The sequence below is a fragment of the Orycteropus afer genome, unplaced genomic scaffold, assembly GCF_000298275.1.
Source record: "Orycteropus afer afer isolate SDZICR_OR568_19922 unplaced genomic scaffold, OryAfe1.0 scaffold00506, whole genome shotgun sequence".
NCBI lineage: Eukaryota > Metazoa > Chordata > Mammalia > Tubulidentata > Orycteropodidae > Orycteropus > Orycteropus afer.
In genome coordinates this window covers 1,699,086-1,710,612 of record NW_006922093.1, presented here as the reverse complement: position 1 = coordinate 1,710,612, position 11,527 = coordinate 1,699,086, and positions in this window count along the sequence as shown.

The following is an 11,527-nucleotide window of genomic DNA, read 5'->3' as shown; positions in this document are numbered from 1 at the left end:
AGTGCAGCTGGAATGCTCCTTGGAAACGAGAATGGCCAAACTTTGTCTCACCTACTTTGGTCATGTGGTCAGAAGGGACCATTCCCTGGAGAAAGATATCATGCTTGGCAAAGTGGAGGGACAAAGAAAAAGGGGAAGGCCTTCAAAGAGATGGATTGACACAGTGGCTGCAACGATGGGCTCAGGTATAGACAGGATCATGGGGCTGGCACAGGACCAGGCAGTGTTTCATTCTGCTCTACATGAGGTCACTATGAGTCGGAGATGAAGCAATGGCACCTAACAACAACAAAATATTGTTTTCTTCATCCTAAAGATTATATACAATATGGAAAACAATTCACACTATAGTCTTAAGTAAAAAAAAAAAAAAAAGTGTAGATTTGTAAATTTCCTATGTATGTTTATATCTATGCTTATTTTTTCACTTATATACCACTCTGATGAAAATCTTATTGAGCACAGTTCAACTCTGACACGTATGGGGCTGCCATAAGTCAGAATCAACTTGACAGCAACTAACAACAACAATGTAATGAAGCACATTACTTTGGCTAGCAGAGTTTTAAAATTCAAAATGTGGTTGTATTTAGTTGGTGGAATTATAAGGATTTTTCCCCCCAGTGCCAAATCTTTCTGTACTGTATTTACGTTGAAGTGCACACATACTCTACCCTCTTCTCTCTAGTCCCACTTCAACCACCTTAAAGCTAATAAATGAATGAGAAACATATTTTTAAAGACTGAGAAACATATTTTTAAAGACTGTGATTAACTACAGATATTATTGCTAACTGAATGATTATTAGAATGGTGAAAAGAACTTTAAAAATTGCTGATTATCTGCAGTCTCACTTTTGACATTTTTACAATAGATCTCTCTTAGGCAATAGCTTTGATTGTCTGAGAGTGGTAAATTGGGCAAGCAATACGAATAGTTTGTAGATAGTGCTTCAAAATGATTCATCACCTAATATTTAAATCACTTAAAGAAAAGAAAAAACTACTAAGACATTAAAGGTCCAAAAATGTAGGAAGGGAAGGACTATCTCTGAATAATTTTCATGTACTTGTTTTCTAGACCAAGCTTTTCACGATTTTCATAAAAGATACCCCAAGAGGGCAAGTTTTCCATTGTTTTAATTATATCTCAGTTAATGAAATCCCACTACAGAATAACATTCATTGATAATTTTTGATAAAGAGAGAGAGAAATTGAAGAATTTTTTGAGAGAGTGTTAAAAAATTACTTGCTTCTGACTTCTCTATAAAATTTCTGTGTAGGTTAATAAAAAATAATCATGTAATTACATTCTAAATGTTTAGGAGCCAGTCAGTTTAAACATCTATGCCACTATCATTAAGAATACATTTCTCCATCTCTAGCATGCAATTGTCTGATAGATCCCTACTTGTTTTCAAGATACATAAGTTATTCAAACTGCTTTTACAATACTTAAGATGTAAAGCAATTTTTTGAGCAATCTTAACCAATCAGAGAAATAAATATTTAAAACCATTTCCTTGATATTTACTATCTCTCAAAGATTGGAGCTCTTTTATCAAACCACATGACCTTTTATTTTATCTATTTATTTTGACAAGCATAGGGTTTATTAGGGAAATAATTGGTTCATGGTCAGAATCAACTCAGGATACAGTTTTTCAATCAGGATAGCTTCTTCTAAACTGTACCATAGAAATGCTTTTCTCTGGCTTTGGCCTCTGCCCTCACAGGACAGTTTTACAAAGCTCTTTTAGATTTGCAAGTAGGTGCCCAGAGAAGACACCACTCTCTGCCAGCAAGCTTCCTGCTCGAAGACACTCCCTTTCTCATTATGAGGGCTGGGAAACACCTCTCTGTCCCAGGCTGGAATCTTGGTTCTGCTGCTGTCTCAGTGCAAGGCTCTTGGATTCAAGGGCATGCTCCACTCCCAGACCTTCTCTCCTGATGGCTGTTGAGATCCTCCCAATGATCTTTTATTTTAAATATGCTAAATATGCTGGAAGCTTTCTCTTAAAACAGCATGTGCTTACAGTAAAAAGACATTTTTAAACTTTTTATTGTGATTTGGGTGAAAGTTTATAGAGCAACTTGCTTTTCCACTCAATAGTTCATACACCGTTTGCTGTGTGACATGATTGCAATCCTCACAATATAACAGCACTCTTCCCACTTCCTCCCTGAGGTTACCATTTCCTTCTTTCTTATCCATCCCTGCCTTCAGAACTTTATCCCCAAGCAAATGTTACCCTTTTGATCTCTTATGGTTGATTGTTCTAAGGAGTGCACACTTCCCTGGTATTACTGTTCACCTCATAGTCTACTGTTTGACTACAAGTTGAGCCCCAAGAATAAGTTCGGTTCCAGGCCACTCATAAGGGCCACAGTATTGCAGGTTCCAACAATCTCTATGAGATGAGTAAGACTGATCCATTTTTATTATTTTGAGTTTTGTTCTGCAGTTTTGTTTTTTTTTTTTCCCCACTCTATCCAGGTTTTGTTAATATGAACCCTCTCAACGCCGTAGGCAGTGGTAACCAGGCACCATCTAGTTCTTCTGGTCTCAGGGCCATGAAGGCTGAGGTTCACAGGGTCCATTAGTTCCCTGGACTAATCTTTTCCATGCATAAAAGACACACTTTTTATTAATCATTATAGTAATACTCTTTTCAACCAATAGTTTTCCATGCATATGTGGTATTTTTCCATCACTAGATGATATTATGTTTTTAGAAGATGAAGATTTTTATGCCAAAGCATTTGACAACATCCCAGAGAAAACCCTGTGTTACACACTTTCTAATGATTCTATTGTTCAGTTATGTATGTTTAAAAAAAAAAAAATCAGCTTTGAGTAATTTTAGATTTAAACTCCAAAAATAAAATTTAATTTTTACCTACTTCAACTGCTAAACTTACTAGATTAGTTAAGGAAGAAAAGTAAGATTGAAATTCATTCTTTCAAGTAGTAAGTATTTATTGATTCTTAGCACTGAACTGATAGGGAATAATATGCAAAATGAAGGAAGATATACTTCTTCTCATACAATTTACTTTCCAGTGAAATGATGTCTGTGGTGCAGTGAATTGTTTAATATAGCTCTCCTAGCCCTGGTCTTGTGATTGCCACTAGATGATTGGGTGGAACTATGCAAATGTGAGGTGTTTTGTCACCCAGCAAGGGAACTGGATAGCTTGTTAATAATGTAAATAAGGTACATGACACCCTTGTGGGGTGGGACTATGCAAATAAGGTATACAGAACTCTAAAGTGGGGATTGACCAGTTTTGCTATCTTGCTAAACTTAAATCCCAGCGGAGAAACGGGAATCTCATTGCCATTAAGAGAGAAAAGCCAGGATTAGAGTGTCCTTGGACCTGCAATCCCTGCATTTAGACAACAGAGAGATGGTGGCAGCAAAGGCAGCAGAACAGAGACCAGGATGAGCCAGAGCAGCAGGATTCCTGCCCACAGAGCAAGAAATCTAAGTGTTCTGGCAGCACGCTTACTAGCAGAATACACTGCCTCTCCAGGAACCTTTTCAGCAAAGCTAAAAGAGTTTTTGTAACACTGGCCCAAGCAGGGCAGAGGCTGAGGGCACAAAGAAGCAAGGCTGTGGTACAGGTGAGAAGAAGCTGTCCTGATTGAAGAATTGAATCCTGACTTGTTTCTGATACTGAATTGTAACCTGTTATTTCCCTAATAAACCCATAATCATGAGCATTGGCTGTGAGTTATATGTGGCTCTCCAGTGAATTGTGGAACTCAACAGAGGAACAGAGAGTGCTGTGAAAGTGACGGTTGATGTCAGAATTGGTAAAAAGGTTGGAGAGTTGGCAGCATGTCTGACCTCTGCCTCACAGGAATCAGCCTTGGGTTGATGTTGCTCTTGATTCTCTCTTCTCCTTGTAAAATTAAAGGAGCACAGACTCTGCCACTGCCACGCCCTTTTTTATGGTGTTCCAGTTCTTTTTAGAAGACTGAAATTATTTCCTCCTTTAAGTAGGTAAAAATGGAGCACAGGCTTTCTTTTGTCTTCAGACAGAGTTGGAGGAGGCTTCCCTCCTTCAACCTACATTTCTTGCTGCCTCTCCTATCTTTTCTAGGTAGCCTCAATCCAGGTAGTGCCAGGAGTGGGGTGGTTGGTGAGGAAGAGAGACTTTTTCTTCTTCTTTCCCCTTTTCTCAAGCTCCACCTTCTATAACTAACCGCACATAGATTCAAGTGATGTGAGACTGGCTTCCATGTACAATCCCAGCCTAATAAAAATGCACATAAGATAAACCTATGACAAGTACAAGAGTAGAGGTGGTAGCACTAAATGATGTTTTTAAAAGCCACACAGATTTTAGTGTCATCAACTTCCTGATACTTATTCCACTAGCCCAGACAGTAATGGAGGGTTAACCACACTCTTCATTCATGTATATTTCTTGAGCATGTGCTCTGTTGGGTCCAAAGTTGTTCTGGATACAGAAACACTGTTTAAAAAATATGATCTGCCCATAAGTACTTTACTTCCTAATCCTGGAAACTTCTGTAAGCCAAGATATTGGAAACATGCAGCATAAGCCAAAGGGAAGCTATTCAATTTGCAAGGTACTTGGCTCCTCTTGGCTCTGGAGGCATATGCATGATGAATAAACAAAGTCCCTGATTTGCAAGCACCACAACAGAAAGGAGTTTCAAAGATATATCCACTGTAAGCACAGGAAGAATATGAAAATGGAATGTGTATTCTCTACAAATAGAGTATAGCTAGAGCAGAGAGACTTGTGAAATTCAAAGTGATAATCCAGAGCCAGAGACCAGCCAGAAGCGTGGGGTGAGAAGAGTGAGCAGAAGGGAGCACTTAAGTGCTTAGCACAGAAGGAGAGTGACAATGCATGACAGCAGAAGTATTCATCCACATACACTGAGTGTCCACTCTGAGGACCACTCTGAAATAGGCAGTGGAACTAAAAAGGCAAGCAAGAAAAACAAAACAAAAATCCCTGGTCTTCTGAGCATACATTCTAATGTGGAAATGGGTACAGAAAACTAGTAGATGAAAGATAATTTATGATAGTGATTATTCTAAGACGATAATAGAATAAGGTAATGGAATAGAGGATGTCTTAGTTCTCTAGTGCTGTTATAACAGAAATACCACAAGTGTATTGCTTTAACAGGAATTTATTCTCTTATAGTTTAGGAGGCTAGAAGTCTGAGTTTGGAGTGCCAGTTCTAGGGAAAGATTTTCTCCCTTGGTCTTTCTTGTTCTTAGGAAGATCCCAGCGTAGGAACACTGGATCCAGAGGACATGCTCTGCTCCTGACTCCTCTTTCTTAGTGGTAGAAGGTCCTCCCCTTCTCTGCTCGCTTTTCTCTCTTTTTCTCTCTTATAAGATGAAAAGGGTTGCAAGCCATACTCTAAGGAAGTTCCCCTTACATTGAATCATGTGATGGGATGCTGTAACCCTCTTAAGCTTAATGCTTTTATATATGATCAGCTTATCACATCAGATCACATCATGGTGTATTATTACATCATTATATATCTTCTAAACCACTGAGAACCATGGTTCAGCCAAGTTGACACATATTCTGGGGGGACACAATTCAATCTATGGCAGAGGATGATGGCGCCAACTCACAGAACACCTATGTACAATTGAACGAAACACTGCCCAGTCCTGCACCATCTTTAGAATCTTTGTTATGATTGAGCCCATTGTTACAGCCACTGTGTCAATCCATCTCATTGAGGGTCTTCTGCTTTTTCGCTGTCCATCAAATTTACCAAGCAGGATATCCTTCCCCAGGGACTCGTCCCTTCTGACAACACGACCAAAGTACATGAGATGAAGTCTGACCACAGCTGTTTCTAAGGAGCATTCTGGTTGCACTTTTTCAATTACAGATTTGTTTGTTCTTTCTACAATTTCAGGTCTTTTCAGTATTCTTCGCCAACACCACCAACTCTTCTGTGTTCCTTATTCATTGTTCTATAAGGGTCTACTTTAGATAGGATGAAGGGCTTGACTTCCAAAGCCTGGGAAAGTGCCTCCCAGGTAGACAACATTGCAAAGGCCTTGATATAGGGACAAGCCTGATATGTTATTGGAACAGAAAAGTGAATGTGAGTAGAGCACAGTGAACAATGTACAAAGCTGTTAGAGAGGGTGTTCAATAGGGAAATAGAGACCAGATTACATAACACCTTCTATACAAGAGTTTGGTTATTGCTCTACTTGGGATTGGAAATGCAGATGGATTTAAAGCTGGGGTCAGATTTATATTTTAATAAATCACCCTATTTGTAATCATTTGCATACAATTCTCTTTTCATCAATTTTTTCACTATTCATGATTCTAATATGATTATTTGTTATTGCACATACTAAATATAAAGTGACCATAACTACTGGCTTGTCAATTATATTCTCAGTTTGTGTCTGTTGTCCCAACTTAATATTAATATTGTTTTTCTCTATAAAGAGTCACAAAGCAAGCATTTTAGACTTTGCAGCCTGGATCGTCTCTGTGGCAACTAAAAGCTGCCATGGTAGCCAGAAGGTAGCCATAGGCAATATGGAAACGAATGTGGCTGTGTTCTAATAAAACTTTATTTATGGAAACTGGAATTGTATTTCACATAACTTTTGCATATCACAAAATATTATTCATCTTTTGATATTTTTCCCCAACCATATAAAAATATAAAAACCATGTTCAGGTTATAGGCTATACAGAAACAGGTGGCTGGAATTGGCCTGTGGGTTGTAGTTTGCTGACTTCCTGTTTACATAATAAAGTAGATGGTGACCATAATAACTAATATTTATGGAGGACTTACTATGTGTAAGTCCTCCATAAATAAGAACTCTGGTGGCATAATGGCTAAAGCATTCAGGTGCTAACCAAAAGTATGGCAGTTCAAACCCACCAGCAACTTTGCAAGAGAAAAGATAAGAAAGTCTACTTTGGTATGGATTTACAGTTTTGGAAACCCTATATAGAAATTCTATCTCTGGTAGCATAGTGCCGAAAGCATTTGACCATTAACCAAAAGGCTGGCAGTTCAAACCCACCAGCCACTCCTCAGAAGGAAGAATGGGCAATCTACTTCTGTAGAAATACTGCCTCACAAACCCAAGGAGAGGTCACTATGAGTTGGAATCAACTTGATGGCAATGAGTTTTGTTTGATTTTTTGGTTAGAAAAAAGTTGCTATGAGTCAGAATTAACTGAATGGTAGTGGGTTGGTTTGTTATTACGTGTCAGCAACCATCACAAGCATCCTATGACACACATAGCATGAGTTTTGCAATGAAGAAAGAGTAGCACAAGAGTTTAAGAAATATATCCAACATCTCCCAGCTACTAAGTGACACAAAGTCTGGATGTAGAGCCCAAAGTCTTCATCACATTGTAAAGCATCTCACAATAAACTTTAGTTCGCACCTTCCTAAATAGCATTTTCCCCTCTCATCTTATTTCTAATTCTTGCAACACTTTTACTCTCCTTCTCTCCCTTTATCACCCACTCTTGCTTTCTGTTTTCATGCCCTCTTTTTCCTATAATCTATAATATTATAACTCAGTTCACTGAGTCAGAATCAACTCCATGGCAGTGAGTTTGTTTTTTGTTTGTTTGTTTTACTTGCCTATGAGAAGACAAGGAGCTCTGGTAGCATAGTGGCTAAGGCACTTGGCTGCTAACCAGAAGGCTGGCAGTTCAAACCCACCAGCCACTCCTCGGAAGGAAGATGGGGCAATCTACTTCCATAGTGATACTGCCTCAGAAACCCAAGAAGAGGTCGCTATGAGTCGGGACTGACTCGATGGCACATAACAACAACAACATGAGAAGACTAAAGCTAACAAAAAGTTAAATTGCAAAGAATAAAGAATGAGTTCTTCCAACTTTAAACAACATTTCTAGAAGTTTTCTTTAGCATTTTGAAATTTAACTGTTCTATTTATATTCCTCAAATAAACTTTTTCCCCTTAAGCACTAGCTTCATAGTTAAAAAATGCATCCACTATTCAATTTTATTGTGTTTCTCTTTTTTAAAATCAGTATGCTAAATTGTTGTTTTCTCTGCAACTGTCTTATGAGAAAATCCCTCATTCTCTTTCATGTTTTTCATATCTATAACAGATAGTGTCAGCTAAATGAGAACCAGATAAGTTACTGCATATTCTTAAATCTAAGATACCAATACTCTATAATCTTAGTGGATAACACTTTGAATTTTACTGTCATTTTGAGTATGTAGGGTTCTACACATCAAACAACTCCCTTTACAAATGAATTCTTATTGCTTTTAAATGTTTGTGTGTGTGTGTGTGTGTGTGTGTACTCTGCCACTATCTTTCATGGTTTTAAAGCATTTGACAAGTGTTTATTTAACACTGGCTGTTTATTTTGATAGTACAGATGGATTGAAAAAAAAAAAAAAAAAAAGGAGGATGGCATTTAATTCCAGGACCACTTCCACTGTTGAAGCTTCTTGCCAGTAAGAAGGCAGCAGTAAAACTCAAGTAGTTTATAAATGTCAGCACAATCCTATGAACAAATTACTGCGCGAGTCATTTTTTAGTGCTTTTTATTTGGAAAAACATACTTTTTAAGAGAGAGGGAGAAAAATGATGCCATCTGATTGTTGATATACACTACCATTTTCCACAAAATTCTTAAAAAGAAAATCAAATTGAAGCTGCTTTTTTTAAGTTGCCATTTCATACCAATTTCTGAAAATGTTAGATTGCCATTAAAATCAAAGATGCATTTAAGGAGAGGCACCCACTTAGTTTGTGGGATGAATGAGAACAACCTGCTTGGTTCATATTAAGCTTGCAGATTTATCAACACTGGGCACAGGAGGGAAAGACAGAAGGAGAGTTTATGAGCTCTCTGAAAGGATTGATTTTTACAAGTCCCTGATTTAGCTGGAAGGTGTGCCAATATATTCAGTTAGCAAAAGGGTTAATGGATTCAACCTTTTCAAAAATATACTTTTTTACATGCATATAACATGATGGATAGTTAGCTGAATGCACATGGGTAAACAGAGGTAAGAACAATTAATTGGAAGGTATAGGGTTTACTGTTTATTTTTTTCTTGATAGATGGATCTCATTATTTTCCTTGGGCAGACAAAGCCATAACAGTTTCCAGAGAAAGGAGAAGTGACAGCTCCAGGAAACTGCTTACAGATGGACAGCCAGCAGGCTAAAAATATTACTTGTGTCCACTTCATCAATAAGCTGGCTCCATGAAAAGTGGCAATTATTCTTTTCCTCCTTTTGCTGCCCTTTGAGAGGCATGAAGAGGATTATTGATAACTGGGTATACAGAACAAAATATACACAGTAACACAAACTCATTTACTATGGCAAATCCATATCTGAGAGCACCACTGTCTTTCATGCCATTATTAAGTGGCAATGTGTACCCATCAATATCTTAGGGGATTATGCTGACACTGTGTTTTGTTACAATCCTATTAATTATTAATGATGCACATTTATTATTCACCTATATTTAGAGAGTTTGTATTATATACTGCAAAGGGGGATGGGGAGGACATCAGTGAGTTGAGGGAGGTGAGTTCTCAATCTTGTATGCATATGAATGTCAAAAGAACTGGCCTTTTATCTTTTCTTTGGCTGTACCAAAAAGGATCTTTAAGTTTCTTGTGACAATAATACCAAAATAAATGAAGGAAAATAAAACTTTATATAAATCACAAACTACTAAGAATCAAGAAGATACATAGCTTTATTATTTTTTTAATATGAGAAAAAATGTACTACCATTTACTGAAAAGAATTAAAGAAAAAAAAAACCTCTCAATTAAAGGCGCTACAAAATAAACGATGGTTTCTAGGCATCAGCACAAAGCTAAAAGGATTTCAATGGCCTCATTACTTTTATTACCCTGCATTGCTCAGCCATTTATGCTGCGAGGTTGCGTTAAGGCATGGGATCTGTCTTGATACTTCCAGAAATGTAGGCAATGGATCATCTCACCTTAGCAGAAGAGACATGAAAAATCCTAGCATACAAAATGCTACACTTAGTTGTTTTGCTTTATGAAGACAGAAGCAAAGGCATTGACCAAGATAGCAGCTAACACAACATTAGAAGACAAATTTAACCATGTAATCAAATGTTGACACATAAGATAATGTGCTATAAGGCCACTGAGACAATACTTGCATTGCTTTTTCTTTCTGAATATTCGGTTTTCTGAGATTTAGATATACGTATTTTTCATTTCAACAAATGAAAGAGTAACAAAATGACTTTTAGATAGTCAGTCTAAAGAAGAGAATATGCCTCATGAACTGTTAAAATTCTCAGGTCATCTGGGGCTTGAAGTTCATAGTGATTAATTTATTCTGTTGTTATTCTGGAGTTGCACAATTATCCAATAATCAGGGAATTCCATCCAGTGCTGCTGTCATGACTTGGTTAAGGTGACCCTTGTTCCCAATTTTCTTAAATTTCTAGTCTTTAAGCATGAAAAAGAGGAGTTCACTCAAAGGTGAACTATCTTGTTTAGTTTAAAAAAGCAGTAGATAATTAGGGAAAAAATAAGGAACAAATAAATGTTCTCTATCTAATTCTCAAATAACCTGACCATTTTTAACTTCAATCTTATGAAAAATATACTTTTTATTCTATGATGCAATTTTTTTTTCTAATTATTAAAGAATCCTAGGGCAGAAGTATTTGAAAAGAAAATGTTTCTCCCTCAATAGTGGCATGGTGTTATTAAATTTTAAATAATGCATTCTTTTTATGCTGCCTTTTGTAATTTCAAGTAAAAGCAACTAAATGCAGTGGAATTTACTGGAGGAGGAAGGGCTAATAAAATCTTTGTATAATTTAGTATATAGTTTGTGAACTTCCTTTTATGAAAGAAAACAACAATTCTGTTCATAAGATAGGACTTTTCAAAGAATAATATTCAAGACAATCTAGGTGAAACAGTATTTCAAATACATTTCATTTGATTTTAGGACAAGTTTTTAAATTCTTAATTTAAGTTGAAACAAATAACCAAAGGCAAATTAGGAAAGATTATTTTCCTTTGATTTATATTCCAATATCTTATCAAGAAATTTTTTAGTCATCCTATTAGTCCAGGCACTTTCTATCTCAAGTGTTAGGAACTTAAAAGAAAAAGGTGGAAGCTGTTGTTTCTTCTAACCACGCCCATGAAAGGATGGAGCCAGACAACTGGAACCAGGGACCAGAATGGAGTTAGGATCCCTTCTTCACTTCTGGCAACCGGCAAGTCTGGTGTGTGTGTGTCTCTCTCTGTGTGTGTATGTTTCTAGAAAGTGAACACTATTGATAAGGCACATGCATATTCTGGGACAGATCTCTGTAGAGAGTGAATTGGGATCATGTGACTAGATGAAATCTCCCATTCTAACCCTATGGCTAGAGTGAAGAGGATGGGGAGGTAAAGTGCTAATATCAGAAGTCCAGAAGAGAGAAAGCACTACCTGACATATCTGTGA